Here is a 16,254-nt window from a genome sequence, read left to right on the forward strand (position 1 = left end):
TGTGGTGGGCAATGGAACCATGGATTGTGTTGATATGGTGGAGGTTCCATTGCACGGGTTTATATCCATCTAGGATTAAACAACAAATGTCGCCAGTGATTCTTGTGCGGTAATAACCGTGTTAACCATAAGATCTGAAATGGGACGGACTAGTCAATCGTATTTCCACCTCTTGTACATCAACGGATGCGCTTACCGTAGCAGTTGTATCTTGCGGAGCAACTTGTGGGTGGGGATCCCACTCTAAGTCCCCACGGTTATGCTATGCATACCGTAGCGGTTGCGGCTTGCGGAACAACTTGAGGGTGGGGATCCCACTCTAATTCCCCACGGTAATGTGGTCTATGATGGGTTGCAGCTACCGGCGAAGGAGTTTGGTTCGATCCCAGACTGTTGTCGTGGTCGGGGTCTATCCTTAAATGGTGTAAGTGGACCGACGAGGACCCAGGGTCGGGGTTTGCAACAAAGGGTGGGTGTGCGAGGTAGCGGAGGAATATGATTGGCTATGACCTTATACCGGGCCTCACACCATAGGAAGTGTGGACGGGAAAGCTGCCCGGTTGGCACCAAGGATAAGATCTCTTATGGGTAAAGCAACACACCTCTGCAGAGTGTAAAGAACCGTGACCTGTCACTCCCTGTTCCGGGATATGGAACTGCGAACGCGACTGGAAAGGAGCTCCATGAAGTTCTAGTAGACCGGTGAAGGCTGACGGACATAGCTCTTTGGAATAAAAGCAAACTCTTGAAGAAATGTTTATCAAAACCTGCATTAGTATTAGACTTTTTGGTCTAATATCGTAGCTAGTGCATTAAACACCTCTTATCTATAATGAACTTGTTGAGTACGCTCGTACTCATCCCACTCTTAAATCCCTTGCTTAGATTGTCTGAATCGTCTGGAGGAGGACCACGACAACCCTGAAGGAGCCGAGATCATCGGCTATGAAGAGCCAGACCTCTCTGGAGGTATTGAAGGCGTAGACTACCTGATAGTCTACGGAACCGGGGAGGCTTCCGGAGGAGATCAAGCCTAGAAGCATCAAGTAGTAGTAGTAGTAGCCGAGCAGCCCGAACTCTTCATACTTAGCTGCTCGAGAGAATAAATGTACAACTTAATGAGACATTGATGTCTACTTCCCCCTCCTTTTCCTGTAGACAGTGTTGGGCCTCCAAGAGCAGAGGTTTGTAGAACAGCAGCAAGTTTTCCCTTAAGTGGATCACCCAAGGTTTATCGAACTCAGGGAGGAAGAGGTCAAAGATATCCCTCTCATGCAACCCTGCAACCACAAAGCAAGAAGTCTCTTGTGTCCCCAACACACCTAATAGGTGCACTAGTTCGGCGAAGAGATAGTGAAATACAGGTGGTATGAATAAGTATGAGCAGTAGCAACGGTGCCAGAAAATAGCTTGCTGGCGTGTAGTTGATGGTGGTAGTATTGCAGCAGTAGTAACACAAGAAACAAGAAACAAGCAGCGATAGCAGTATTTAGGAACAAGGCCTAGGGATTACACTTTCACTAGTGGACACTCTCAACATTGATCACATAACAGAATAGATAAATGCATACTCTACACTCTTGTTGGATGATGAACACATTGCGTAGGATTACACGAACCCTCAATGCCGGAGTTAACAAGCTCCACAATTAATGTTCATATTTTAGTAACCTTATAGTGTAAGATAGATCAACATAACCAAATAGATCACATTAATACCATCATAGTAATAGTTAACTTCACAATCCACAAGAGATCATGATCATAGCCTACGACAAGAACCACATGGTGCACACACTAGTCACCTTTACACCATGCAGGAGGAATAGAATACTTTAATAACATCACTAGAGTAGCACATAGATGAATTGTGATACAAAACTCATATGAATCTCAATCATGTAAAGCAGCTCATGAGATTATTGTATTGAGGTACATGGGAGAGAGATGAACCACATAGCTACAGCGGAGCCCTCAGCCTCGGGGGTGGACTACTCCCTCCTCATCATGGAGGCAGCGATGGCGGTGAAGATGGCGGTGAAGACGGCGGTGGAGATGGCTCCGGGGGCAATTCCCCGTCCCGGCAGGGTGCCGAAACAGAGTTCTGTCCCCCGAATTGGAGTTTCGCGATGGCGGCGGCGCCCCTGGAGTCTTTCTGGAGTTTCGTCAATTGGTGTCGAAGTTTTAGGTCACGACGGCTTAAATAGGCGAAGAATCGGAGTCGGAGGGGCCACGGGCTGCCCAAACCATAGGGGGGCGCGCCCCCCCTTGGGCCGCGCCGCCCTAGGGTGTGGGGCCCCCCTGGCACCCCTCTGACCTTTCTCCGGTGCTCTGGAAGCTTCGCGTATTTCTAAGACTTTCGGCGTTGATTTCGTCCGATTCCGAAAATATTTCCTTTCTAGGATTTCTGAAACCAAAAACAAGAGAACAAAGAATCGGCCTCTCGGCATCTCGTCAATAGGTTAGTTCCGGAAAACGCATAAAAATGATATAAAGTGTGAACAAAACATGTTGGTATTGTCATAAAACAAGCATGGAACATCGGAAATTATAGATACGTTGGAGACGTATCAGACATCTATATTGTAAGCTATGTTGGGTTCACCTCGAACCCAGGAGTATTCCTCTTAGGACCCAAGAGGAGCTCCAAGACGATATGTGTATGATATTTGTAATATTAAATGAATGAGTTATGGACCTGCTATGTTCTGTTGTACTACTCTGAGGGATGTAATATTTGCGGAATGGTACTTCGTGAATGTTATATCAACGACTGGCATACTACAACATGCAGTGGTATGCAGGGTCACCACAGTATGACATCATATGTCTCACTAAGCCAAAATGTTCTTTCACAGAAGAACATCCTAATCACTTGTGAAAATGTTTGGTGATTTAGTATTATTAAGAGGATTTTTTGATGTGATGGACGTTCTTGCCGATATTTCAACTAACGTGGCGACTTCATTAATTTTAACGGTAAAGTTCATCTACACCAAGCTTTTGCAGGAGTTTTGTGAGTGTGTGTGGATCTACTGGTAGTAAAAAAAAGGTTTCATTTTTGTATACACAATGTGGGATAATGCTCTCACTCCATTCTTTTGCAGATCAGTCTATATCCTACTATCTCTATTCATATCTGAAACTCAATACAGACGTAGATGCCAACAAATACAAACATACATTCACCCTTATGAATGCACGCCTATCGCTATGAGCATCTTCGAGCGACTGATTCCAACAAAATGATCCATCGTGTCTATCGACGGGAACTTTGTCTCCCACTGAAAAATAGTTCGTCTTTATGAGACAAGAAAAATATCCAACCTAGGGCTCCATCCCTTGTGGGTTGGGGTTACCACTACCCGCCTAACCTGCCCATAGTCGTCAAATATTGCATGTGTAACAGACTGGCTTCATTGTCGCAATGGTAGCTGATCTGTTACATACGCACAAACCAACGACTATGGCCAAGTGTTGCTATGTGAAAGAAAGAAAAAAGAAAGAAAGAAAGAAAGAAAGAAAGAAAGGTGATACAACTTGAGGTTGTCAATGATGAACCAACGTACCTGCCTACCACCATTGTGCCCTGCGAATTTTTCCCACCACCATGCTTCATGAACGAGGGATCACAGAGTACCAAGGCAGCAACTTCGAGGAGGATTATGATGTCAACACGGTGATGATGCTCGAATGAGCAAGCAAGTTCTAGGGTTTCCCCCAAAAAATTTATGGGCGGAAAGAATGGGATAGCCTTGATAGTTGGCAACCTCCAGGGAGGATGTGTAGAGGCACACAAGGCACTCCATATGCCACTAAGGCCACCATATTCTCCTTCAGTCTTTCCCAGCAAAATGGAAATCCTCGATCCACTAAGGGACCCTTGAAGGTGGTCACTGAACACGTACAAGCTTGAGGCAATCGCCCCAGTAACAAGCTTGAGACAAACTCCACAACACCAGAGGCTCTCAAGTACAAGGCCACAAAGGCTACTACACCACAAAGGAAACAACACCACAAAGGCAAGTACACCACAAAGGCAACAACACCACTAAGGTCTACAAGTCGTCTAGGGTTCGAAGAACCCAAGAGGTATTACTCACGAACTCTCATGAGACCAAATCTCCGTATAGTACCAAAACCGATGAACCTAATGCAATGGCAAGAACACCACTAAGATGTCCAAGTCCTTCACTCCCAAATTCCAACAAAGCTACAAAAGCTATTGGGGAATAAGGGAGAAAGAACAAAAGGTAGGAGAAACACCAAATTTCTTCAAGATCTAGATCTAGCAAGTTCCCCTCACAAAAAGATGGATTTGATTGGTGGAGTAGTAGATCTAGATCTTCTCTCTATTTTCCCTTAAAAACATGCAAAAAATATTGGAGGAATCAAGAGGAGGAAGAAGCTCTTCAAGGTCAACAATGGAGGAGAGAGTGTGTGGAAAAAGAGCCGTGTGGAAATAGGTGGAGGAAAGGTATAAATAGGAGCCCCAGAAAATGTGACTATTGGGGAAGAACGGTCAGATTTGCGCTCGACCGGTACTACCTCTCTTTGAAGCGGGTACTATCTCTCGCGTACGAAACAAAAAAAAAGGCAGAAAGGAGGTCCAGGGCCGGTATGCCGCCTTTTGGGCCGGTAGTCCCTGAAAAACGCAACAAAATAAGCATAGGAAGAAATGGCCTGGGGCGAGCTGGGCTGGAGCTGGTGGGAACTGGGCACGCGAGCTGGGCCACGAAGCGAGCAAAAGCATCATATGGGCTGGCCTGCGCGCGGGCGGGAGCAGCAGGCAGCGAGCGCGCGTGGGGAGCAGGCAAGGCAGCAGCGTGCAGCGATGCGGCATCATAGTGGCGTGCGAGCGAGCTGGCACATGCTCGAGCGAGCTGCGGGCGGCGAGCGGGGGCGAGCATGAGCTGGGCTGGAGCGGTGCGGTTGGTCGGCCAGGAGGCTCACGACCTGGTGCGGGCGAGGGGTGGGCTGGTCGGATGTGCTTGGCCAGGAGCGGTGGACGTGGTGTTGTGCTGGAGGAGGAAGAAGGGTGGGCTGGTATTACCGACCTGTGTATCGTCTTGGGCCCGGTACTGCCGGCCTGGGTATCTGCCCGCTTCCGGATGGATTACTGAGAGAAAATGGGCGTGTGAGGTAGCTGGGCCGGTACCGTGCCCGGTAGTACCGTCCAGTTTTTCATTTTTCTTTTTAATAAAAACTGTGATACGAGAAATGCAACAACTCAATATTGAGAAGTTCGATTAGGATGAAACTAATTTTAATAGTTTATAAACTAGAAAAGTTAAATAAACTAAAGAACGCTTTGGTGATATTTAAAACTTAAAGTAGACATGGAAAGTATAATCATGGTAAAGTAAATGAATGGAAAATTGATGAAGCACGTTTCAGAGATGGCCCACTCCTCTATGCAGCAGAACAGTGGCGGAGCTAAACGCACATCAAAGGAGGGGCCAATTGACCCCAAAAAAAATGCAGATTTTGTAGCCTTAGACACTGGTAGAAAAACAGGCTTCCGTCCAGCCCCATTAGTCGCGAAACTATAGGAACCGCGACTAATGGAGTCTTTAGTCGCGGTTCGGGAGGCGAACCGCGACCAAAGGCCTGGGCCCAGGGCGCTCGGTGGCCAGCTGGTGCACGTGGGGGGCTTTAGTCGCGGTTGGCCAGGCCAACCGCGACTAAAGGTGCCCGAAGGCCTTTAGTCGCGGTTGGTGTCGTGGTATCGTCACGGCATATGCCATAGGGTGGCTAATCGAAGTGGTTCCTGAGGGATCTCACGGCGGTATCCGGATGCGGGTATGGGCACGGGCGACACGGCGACGTACCCAGGTTCGAGGCCCTCCGATGGAGGTAAAACCTCTACTCCTGCTATGAGTGTATATGATGATCACACAGTACAATGGTGCTCCTAGAGCTGTGTCCGGCTGCTCCTGGGAGGCTAAGGGAGACGATGGTCTCTCTCTCTCAGGGCAGCTCTATGAGTGGAGTGAAGTAAGAATGATCGATCCTCTGCACGAGAGGGGGTAGTGCGGCTTATATAGGCACCGGCACTTTACATATAAGACCCTATAGTTTACTGGCCGGTTGGGCCGGCTTCGGCTTCCGCTCCTTCCCGAGGCGGTGACGTCAGGAGTGGTTGAGGCATCGTGGCCTGTCCCATCCGGCTGCCACGGTCAGCGGTATGGAGAGGAGGTGTCCCTGTCGCCGTCGCCCACCAGAGCGCACGGATCGTCGTAAGCCCCCGACGGCCTGTCCGGCGCGTGGCACTATTGCTCCACGGTGCCCGCGCTTACGGAAGATGGAGTCAGCGTGGACTTTAGGAACCCGGATCACCAACCCGGTTCCTTCCAAAGGCAAGACTCGCCAGCCTCGAGTCGGTCCGAGGTACAAACCCCGCCGGATATGGCTTGTAGAAGCCGGCCCAGCCACGCATTGGCGGCCGTAGCCGTGCCGACTAGGACCTAGAGCCAGCCGGCTTCCGGACCAGCCGGCCACGGCGCCACCGGCCGCTTCCTCGCCCGGCCTTTGCCGCGAGCCGGCCGCTGGCCAGCCGGCCGCTCCGCGTCCATTGCCCTATCCGGGTCTTCCCCGACATTAGCCCCCGAAGGCGGCAAGGTCCTGCGTCCAGAAGGACCTAGGCAGGTTCTCCTGGCTTCTCGAATATATTAGACGGCACCTGGAGGGGCCGACTGAGAATTTCCATTCAGCCGGCTGCGCCCTCATCCGGCTCGTTCCTGCCGGCTGCTTCTAGCCGGCCGCTTTTTACACTTGTACAGTTTTTGCTTTCTCGCAAGATCTGATGGCGCCTCCGCCTTGCTGATGAATTTTGGCTCGGGTGGAACTTATTGTCCGGCTCCGGCTTGCGGCGCGCCGGAGTCTCCGCCGCCTCGGGTCTTGCGCCCGACTTGACTGGTCTGGCGCCTGGCCCGGCGGTCGGTTCGTCTGGTCACATCAATGTCCCCCCAGATCCGGTGCGGTAGTGGGCGACGTGGTGTGGCCGTTTCCGAAAACCGTCGTGGACGTGGGAGGAGTTACGGCGCAAGAAATCCGGGGACGTGGCCCACGATCGCCACTTGGAGGCCAACCGCCCGCGGCAGAGGCTATAAATGCCGCGGGGGAGGCATCGAGGCGGCCACTTGCCATTCTCTTCCTCCTCGCGCTCCTGCTTCCATCGCTCCCTGCGCGCTCGAGCTCGCTGTTGCTCCGGCGAACGCCTCCCGCTGGCGAACTCCGGCGGGCGAATCTCCACCGATCCGCCGCCGCCACTCCGTCAATCCGGCGCCACGGGGCCGCGCGTCTCGACGGAGCGTCCTCAGCCGCCGTTGTCGCCGCCGCGGTCGCAAGGTTCTTCCTCGCCGTTTAGTCTCTCCTGGTCATCTTCTTCCTCGACCTCGTCAATGGCGTCCCCCAGCGGATCGTGGAGGGGCTCCTACATGCGGGAGGACGACGTCGAATGACTGGTGCGCCTCCGGCGGATCCCGCAGTCGGTGATCACGCGGGTGCCCGGCGAGGAGGTGGAGCCCGAGCCGCGGCCCGGCGAGCGCGTCGTCTTCGGCGCGCATCTGGATCGCGGGCTGGGCCTGCCGGCTTCGACGTTCTTCCGGCAGTTCCTCGACCACTTCGGCCTTCAGCCGCATCACCTGCCGGCCAACGCGTGCGTCCTCCTGAGCTGCTTCGTAGCGTTCATGGAGGCTTACGCCGGCTTGTGGCCCGACATCGACTTCTGGAGTCGGCTCTTATTCTTGAAGGCGCAGACCAACGACGGCCGCCTGCGAGCCTGCGGCGCCGCCTCGATCTACACCCGGCCTGGTACGCCTTTCCCCAAAATCCCCACCGTCGACTCGGTGAAGAACTGGCAGATGTCGTTCTTCTACGTGCGCAACGAGGGGGAGCTCGTCGACCGGATCAACTTGCCGGAGTTCAACCCGGCCCCTCCAGTCGGCCGGATCAACTGGAGCCACAACGCCCGCTCATCGGATCAGAACGCCGAGGTGAATCTGCTTTGGGACTTCCTGGCGACAGCCACCGATGGCGGGTGATACGTCTCCGACGTATCGATAATTTCTTATGTTCCATGCCACATTATTGATGTTATCTACATGTTTTATGCACACTTTATGTCATATTCGTGCATTTTCTGGAACTAACCTATTAACAAGATGCCGAAGTGCCGATTCTTGTTTTCTGCTGTTTTGGTTTCAGAAATCCTAGTAAGGAAATATTCTCGGAATTGGACGAAATCAAAGCCCAGGGGCCTATTTTCTCACGAAGCTTCCGTAAGTCCGAAGGAGAGACGAAGAGGGGCCACGGAGGGGCCACACCCTAGGCGGCGCGGCCCCCTTGGCCGCGCGGCCCTGTGGTGTGGGGCCCCGTGCCGCCTCTTGACCTGCCCTTTCGCCTATAAAAAGTCTCCGTGACGAAACCCCGATACCGAGAACCACGATACGGAAAACCTTCCAGAGACGCCGCCGCCGCCGATCCCATCTCGGGGGATCCAGGAGATCGCCTCCGGCACCCTGCCGGAGAGGGGAATCATCTCCCGGAGGACTCTACGCCGCCATGGTCGCCTCCGGTGTGATGTGTGAGTAGTCTACCCCTGGACTATGGGTCCATAGCAGTAGCTAGATGGTTGTCTTCTCCCCATTGTGCTATCATTGTCGGATCTTGTGAGCTGCCTAACATGATCAAGATCATCTATCTGTAATTCTATATGTTGCGTTTGTTGGGATCCGATGAATAGAGAATACTTGTTATGTTGATTATCAAAGCTACGCTTATGTGTTGTTTATGATCTTGCATGCTCTCCGTTATTAGTAGATGCTCTGGCCAAGTTGATGCTAGTAACTCCAAGAGGGAGTATTTATGCTCGATAGTGGGTTCATGCCTCTGTGAATCTGGAGGAGTGACAAAAACCACTATGGTTATGGATGTGCTGTTGCCACTAGGGATAAAACATTAGTGCTATGTTCAAGGATGTAGTCACTAGTTACATTACGCGCAATACTTAATGCAATTGTCTGTTGTTAGCAACTTAATACTGGAGGGGGTTCGGATGATAACCTGAAGGTGGACTTTTTAGGCATAGATGCAGTTGGATGACGGTCTATGTACTTTGTCGTAATGCCCAATTAAATCTCACTATACTCATCATGATATGTATGTGCATGGTCATGCTCTCTTTATTTGTCAATTGCCCAACTGTAATTTGTTCACCCAACATGCTGTTCGTCTTATGGGAGAGACACCTCTAGTGAACTGTGGACCCCGGTCCAATTCTCTTTACTGAAATACAATCTCTTGCACATCGTTTCTACTGTTTTCTCGCAAACAATCATCTTCCACACAATACGGTTAATCCTTTGTTACAGCAAGCCGGTGAGATTGACAACCTCACTGTTTCGTTGGGGCAAAGTACTTTGGTTGTGTTGTGCAGGTTCCACGTTGGCGCCGGAATCTCTGGTGTTGCGCCGCACTACATCCCGCCGCCATCAACCTTCAACGTGCTTCTTGGCTCCTCCTGGTTCGATAAACCTTGGTTTCTTTCTGAGGGAAAACTTGCTGCTGTGCGCATCATACCTTCCTCTTGGGGTTCCCAACGAACGTGTGAGTTACACGCCATCAAGCATATTTTCTGGCGCCGTTGCCGGGGAGATCAAGACAAGCTGCAAGGGGAGTCTCCACTTCTCAATCTCTTTACTTTGTTTTTGTCTTGCTTAGTTTTATTTACTACTTTGTTTGCTGCACTAAATCAAAATACAAAAAAATTAGTTGCTAGTTTTACTTTACTTGCTATCTTGTTTGCTATATCTAAAACACAAAAAAAATTAGTTTACTTGCATTCACTTTATCTAGTTTGCTTTATTTACTGTTGCTAAAATGGCCAACGCTGAAAACACTAAGTTGTGTGACTTCACAACCACAAATAATAATGATTTCTTATGCACACCTATTGCTCCACCTGCTACTACAGCAGAATTCTTTGAAATTAAACCTGCTTTACTGAATCTTGTTATGCGAGAGCAATTTTCTGGTATTAGTTCTGATGATGCTGCTGCCCATCTTAATAATTTTGTTGAACTATGTGAAATGCAAAAATATAAAGATGTAGATGGTGATATTATTAAACTAAAATTGTTCCCTTTCTCATTAAGAGGAAGAGCTAAAGATTGGTTGCTATCTCTGCCTAAGAATAGTATCGATTCATGGACTAAATGCAAGGATGCTTTTATTGGTAGATATTATCCCCCTGCTAAAATTATATCTTTGAGGAGTAGCATAATGAATTTTAAACAATTAGATACTGAACATGTTGCTCAAGCTTGGGAGAGAATGAAATCTCTGGTTAAAAATTGCCCAACCCATGGACTGACTACTTGGATGATCATCCAAACCTTCTATGCAGGACTAAATTTTTCTTCACGGAATTTATTGGATTCAGCTGCTGGAGGTACCTTTATGTCCATCACTCTTGGTGAAGCAACAAAGCTTCTTGATAATATGATGATCAACTACTCTGAATGGCACACGGAAAGAGCTCCACAAGGTAAGAAGGTAAATTCTGTCGAAGAAACCTCTTCCTTGAGTGATAAGATCGATGCTATTATGTCTATGCTTGTGAATGATAGGACTAATATTGATCCTAATAATGTTCCATTAGCTTCATTGGTTGCACAAGAAGAACATGTTGATGTAAACTTCATTAAAAATAATAATTTCAACAACAATGCTTACCTAACAATTCTAGTAACAACTATAGGCCATATCCTTATAATAATGGCAACGGCTATGGTAATTCTTATGGGAATTCTTACAACAATAATAGGAGTTCACCCCTGGACTTGAAGCCATGCTTAAGGAATTTATTAGTACACAAACTGCTTTTAACAAATCTGTTGAAGAAAAGCTTGGGAAAATTGATATACTTGCTTCTAAAGTTGATAGTCTTGCTCACTGATGTTGATCTTTTGAAATCGAAAGTTATGACTAATGAGAATCATCATAATAAAATTACTACTACAGCAAATGCCATTCAAGTTAGAATTAATGAGAATATAAGATTAATGGCTGAACCGCGTGCTAGGTGGGATAGAGAAGAAAATGAAAAACTAGCTAAAGAGAAGAATATAGCTAAAGTTTGGACTATTACCACCACTAGTAATGCTAATGCTACACATGTTGCTGCACCTCCTACTCATACTAATAAAAGAATTGGTGTTAGCAATGTTTCCACTTCGAATGCAAAGCGCGAAAAACTGCCTCGAAATCGCTAAAACATTGAAAGCACTCGTGATAAAGCTGCTGAAATTTTTTCCAACATTGGGGATGATGATCCCATTGCTTTAGATTATAATGGTTTGAATTTTGATGATTGCCACATCTCTGAAGTTATAAAGTTCTTGCAAAAACTTGCTAAAAGTCCTAATGCTAGTGCTATAAATTTGGCTTTCACGCATCATATTACAAATGCTCTCATAAAAGCTAGAGAAGAGAAACTAGAGCGTGAAGCCTCTATTCCTAAAAAGTTAGAGGATGGTTGGGAGCCCATCATTAAGATGAAGATTAAAGATTTTGATTGTAATGCTTTATGTGATCTTGGTGCAAGTATCTCTGTTATGCCTAAGAAAATTTATAATATGCTTGACTTGCCACCGCTGAAAAATTGTTATTTGGATGTTAATCTTGCTGATCATTCTACAAAGAAACCTTTGGGTAAAGTTGATAATGTTCGCATTACCATTAACAATAACCTGGTTCCCGTTGATTTTGTTGTCATGGATATTGAATACAATGCATCTTGCCCCATTATATTGGGAAGACCTTTTCTTCGAACTGTTGGTGCTATCATTGATATGAAGGAAGGTAATATAAAATATCAATTTCCTCTCAAGAAAGGTATGGAACACTTCCCTAGAAAGAGAATGAAGGTACCTTTTGATTCTATTATGAGAACAAATTATGATGTTGACACTTCATCTCTTGATAATACTTGATACACACTTTCTGCGCCTAGCTGAAAGGCGTTAAAGAAAAGCGCTTATGGGAGACAACCCATGTTTTTACCTACAGTACTTTGTTTTTATTTTGTGTCTTGGAAGTTGTTTACTACTGTAGCAACCTCTCCTTATCTTAGTTTTGTGTTTTGTTGTGCCAAGTTAAGCCGTTGATAGAAAAGTAAGTACTAGATTTGGATTACTGCACAGTTCCAGATTTCTTTGCTGTCACGAATCTGGGTCCACCTCCCTGTAGGTAACTCAGAAAATTAAGCAAATTTACGTGCATGATCCTCAGATATGTACGCAACTTTCATTCAATTTGAGCATTTTCATTTGAGCAAGTCTGGTGCCATTTTAAAATTCGTCAATACGAACTGTTCTGTTTTGACAGATTCTGCCTTTTATTTCGCATTGCCTCTTTCGCTATGTTGGATGAATTTCTTTGATCCACTAATGTCCAGTAGCATTATGCAATGTCCAGAAGTGTTAAGAATGATTGTGTCACCTCTGAATATGTCAATTTATAATGTGCACTAACCCTCTAATGAGTTGTTTCGAGTTTGGTGTGGAGGAAGTTTTCAAGGATCAAGAGAGGAGTATGATGCAACATGATCAAGGAGAGTGAAAACTCTAAGCTTGGGGATGCACCCGGTGGTTCACCCCTGCATATATCAAGAAGACTCAAGCGTCTAAGCTTGGGGATGCCCAAGGCATCCCCTTCTTCATCGACAACATTATCAGGTTCCTCCCCTGAAACTATATTTTTATTCCATCACATCTTATGTGCTTTTTCTTGGAGCGTCGGTTTGTTTTTTGTTTTGTTTGAATAAAATGGATCCTAGCATTCACTTTATGGGAGAGATACACGCTCCGCTGTAGCATATGGACAAGTATGTCCTTGGTTTCTACTCATAGTATTCATGGCGAAGTTTCTCCTTCGTTAAATTGTTATATGGTTGGAATTGGAAAATGATACATGTAGTAATTGCTATAAATGTCTTGGGTAATGTGATACTTGGCAATTGTTGTGCTCATGATTAAGCTCTTGCATCATATGCTTTGCACCCATTAATGAAGAAATACATAGAGCATGCTAAAATTTGGTTTGCATATTTGGTTTCTCTAAGGTCTAGATAATTTCTAGTATTGAGTTTGAACAACAAGGAAGACGGTGTAGAGTCTTATAATGTTTTCAATATGTCTTTTATGTGAGTTTTGCTGCACCGGTTCATCCTTGTGTTTGTTTCAAATAAGCCTTGCTAGCCTAAACCTTGTATCGAGAGGGAATACTTCTCATGCATCCAAAATACTTGAGCCAACCACTATGCCATTTGTGTCCACCATACCTACCTACTACATGGTATTTTCCGCCATTCCAAAGTAAATTGCTTGAGTGCTATCTTTAAAATTCCATCATTCACCTTTGCAATATATAGCTCATGGGACAAATAGCTTTAAACTATTGTGGTATTGAATATGTAATTATGCACTTTATCTCTTATTAAGTTGCTTGTTGTGCGATAACCATGTTTACTGGGGATGCCATCAACTACTCTTTGTTGAATTTCATGTGAGTTGCTATGCATGTTCGTCTTGTCTGAAGTAAGAGAGATCTACCACCATAGGGTTAAGCATGCATATGTTAGAGAAGAACATTGGGCCGCTAACTAAAGCCATGTTCCATGGTGGAAGTTTCAGTTTTGGACAACAATCCTCAAATCTCAAATGAGAAAATTATTAATTGTTGTTATATGCTTATGCATAAAAGAGGAGTCCATTATCTGTTGTCTATGTTGTCCCGGTATGGATGTCTAAGTTGAAGAATAATCAATAGCGAGAAATCCAATGCGAGCTTTCTCCTTAGACCTTTGTACAGGCGGCATAGAGGTACCCCTTTGTGACACTTGGTAAAAACAATGCATTGTGATGATCCGGTAGTCCAAGCTAATTAGGACAAGGTGCGGGCACTATTAGTATACTATGCATGAGGCTTGCAACTTGTAAGATATAATTTACATGATACATATGCTTTATTACTACCGTTGACAAAATTGTTTCATGTTTTCAAAATCAAAGCTCTAGCACAAATATAGCAATCGATGCTTTTCCTCTATGGAGGACCATTCTTTTACTTTCAATGTTGAGTCAGTTCACCTATTTCTCTCCACCTCAACAAGCAAACACTTGTGTGAACTATGCATTGATTCCTACATACTTGCTTATTGCACTTATTATATTACTCTATGTTGACAATATCCATGAGATATACATGTTACAAGTTGAAAGCAACCGCTGAAACTTAATCTTCTTTTGTGCTGCTTCAATGCCTTTACTTTGAATTATTGCTTTATGAGTTAACTCTTATGCAAGACTTATTGATGCTTGTCTTGAAGTGCTATTCATGAAAAGTCTTTGCTATATGATTCACTTGTTTACTCATGTCATATACATTGTTTTGATCGCTGCATTCACTACATATGCTTTACAAATAGTATGATCAAGATTATGATGGCATGTCACTCCGTAAATTATCTCGTGTTATCGTTTTACTCGCTCGGGACGAGCAGAACTAAGCTTGGGGATGCTGATACGTCTCCGACGTATCGATAATTTCTTATGTTCCATGCCACATTATTGATGTTATCTACATGTTTTATGCACACTTTATGTCATATTCGTGCATTTTCTGCCGAAGTGCCAGTTGCTGTTTTCTGCTGTTTTTGGTTTCAGAAATCCTAGTAAGGAAATATTCTCGGAATTGGACAAAATCAAAGCCCAGGGGCCTATTTTCTCACGAAGCTTCCAGAAGTCCGAAGGAGAGACGAAGAGGGGCCACGGAGGGGCCACACCCTAGGGCGGCGCGGCCCCCCCCTTGGCCGCGCGGCCCGGTGGTGTGGGGCCCCCGTGCCGCCTCTTGACCTGCCCTTTCGCCTATAAAAAGTCTCCGTGACGAAAACCCCAGTACCGAGAACCACGATACGGAAAACCTTGCCGTGACGCCGCCGCCGCCGATCCCATCTCGGGGGATCCAGGAGATCGCCTCCGGCACCCTGCCGGAGAGGGGAATCATCTCCCGGAGGACTCTACGCCGCCATGGTCGCCTCCGGTGTGATGTGTGAGTAGTCTACCCCTGGACTATGGGTCCATAGCAGTAGCTAGATGGTTGTCTTCTCCCCATTGTGCTATCATTGTCGGATCTTGTGAGCTGCCTAACATGATCAAGATCATCTATCTGTAATTCTATATGTTGCGTTTGTTGGGATCCGATGAATAGAGAATACTTGTTATGTTGATTATCAAAGCTATGCTTATGTGTTGTTTATGATCTTGCATGCTCTCCGTTATTAGTAGATGCTCTAGCCAAGTTGATACTAGTAACTCCAAGAGGGAGTATTTATGCTCGATAGTGGGTTCATGCCTCTGTGAATCTGGAGGAGTGACAAGAACCACTAAGGTTATGGATGTGCTGTTGCCACTAGGGATAAAACATTAGTGCTATGTTCAAGGATGTAGTCACTAGTTACATTACGCGCAATACTTAATGCAATTGTCTGTTGTTAGCAACTTAATACTGGAGGGGGTTCGGATGATAACCTGAAGGTGGACTTTTTAGGCATAGATGCAGTTGGATGACGGTCTATGTACTTTGTCGTAATGCCCAATTAAATCTCACTATACTCATCATGATATGTATGTGCATGGTCATGCTCTCTTTATTTGTCAATTGCCCAACTGTAATTTGTTCACCCAACATGCTGTTCGTCTTATGGGAGAGACACCTCTAGTGAACTGTGGACCCCGGTCCAATTCTCTTTACTGAAATACAATCTCATCGTAATACGTTCTACTGTTTTCTGCAAACAATCATCTTCCACACAATACGGTTAATCCTTTGTTACAGCAAGCCGGTGAGATTGACAACCTCACTGTTTCGTTGGGGCAAAGTACTTTGGTTGTGTTGTGCAGGTTCCACGTTGGCGCCGGAATCTCTGGTGTTGCGCCGCACTACATCCCGCCGCCATCAACCTTCAACGTGCTTCTTGGCTCCTCCTGGTTCGATAAACCTTGGTTTCTTTCTAAGGGAAAACTTGCTGCTGTGCGCATCATACCTTCCTCTTGGGGTTCCCAACGAACGTGTGAGTTACACGCCATCAGCGGGCTGACTGCCGAAGATCTCCTCTGCACCATCGCCGAGCGCCGGGTGCTGCCGCTCCAGATGCGCACCCACAAGATCGGGCACATGTCCGGCCGGTTC

Source organism: Lolium perenne, chromosome 7, assembly GCF_019359855.2.
Source record: "Lolium perenne isolate Kyuss_39 chromosome 7, Kyuss_2.0, whole genome shotgun sequence".
Taxonomy (NCBI): domain Eukaryota; kingdom Viridiplantae; phylum Streptophyta; class Magnoliopsida; order Poales; family Poaceae; genus Lolium; species Lolium perenne.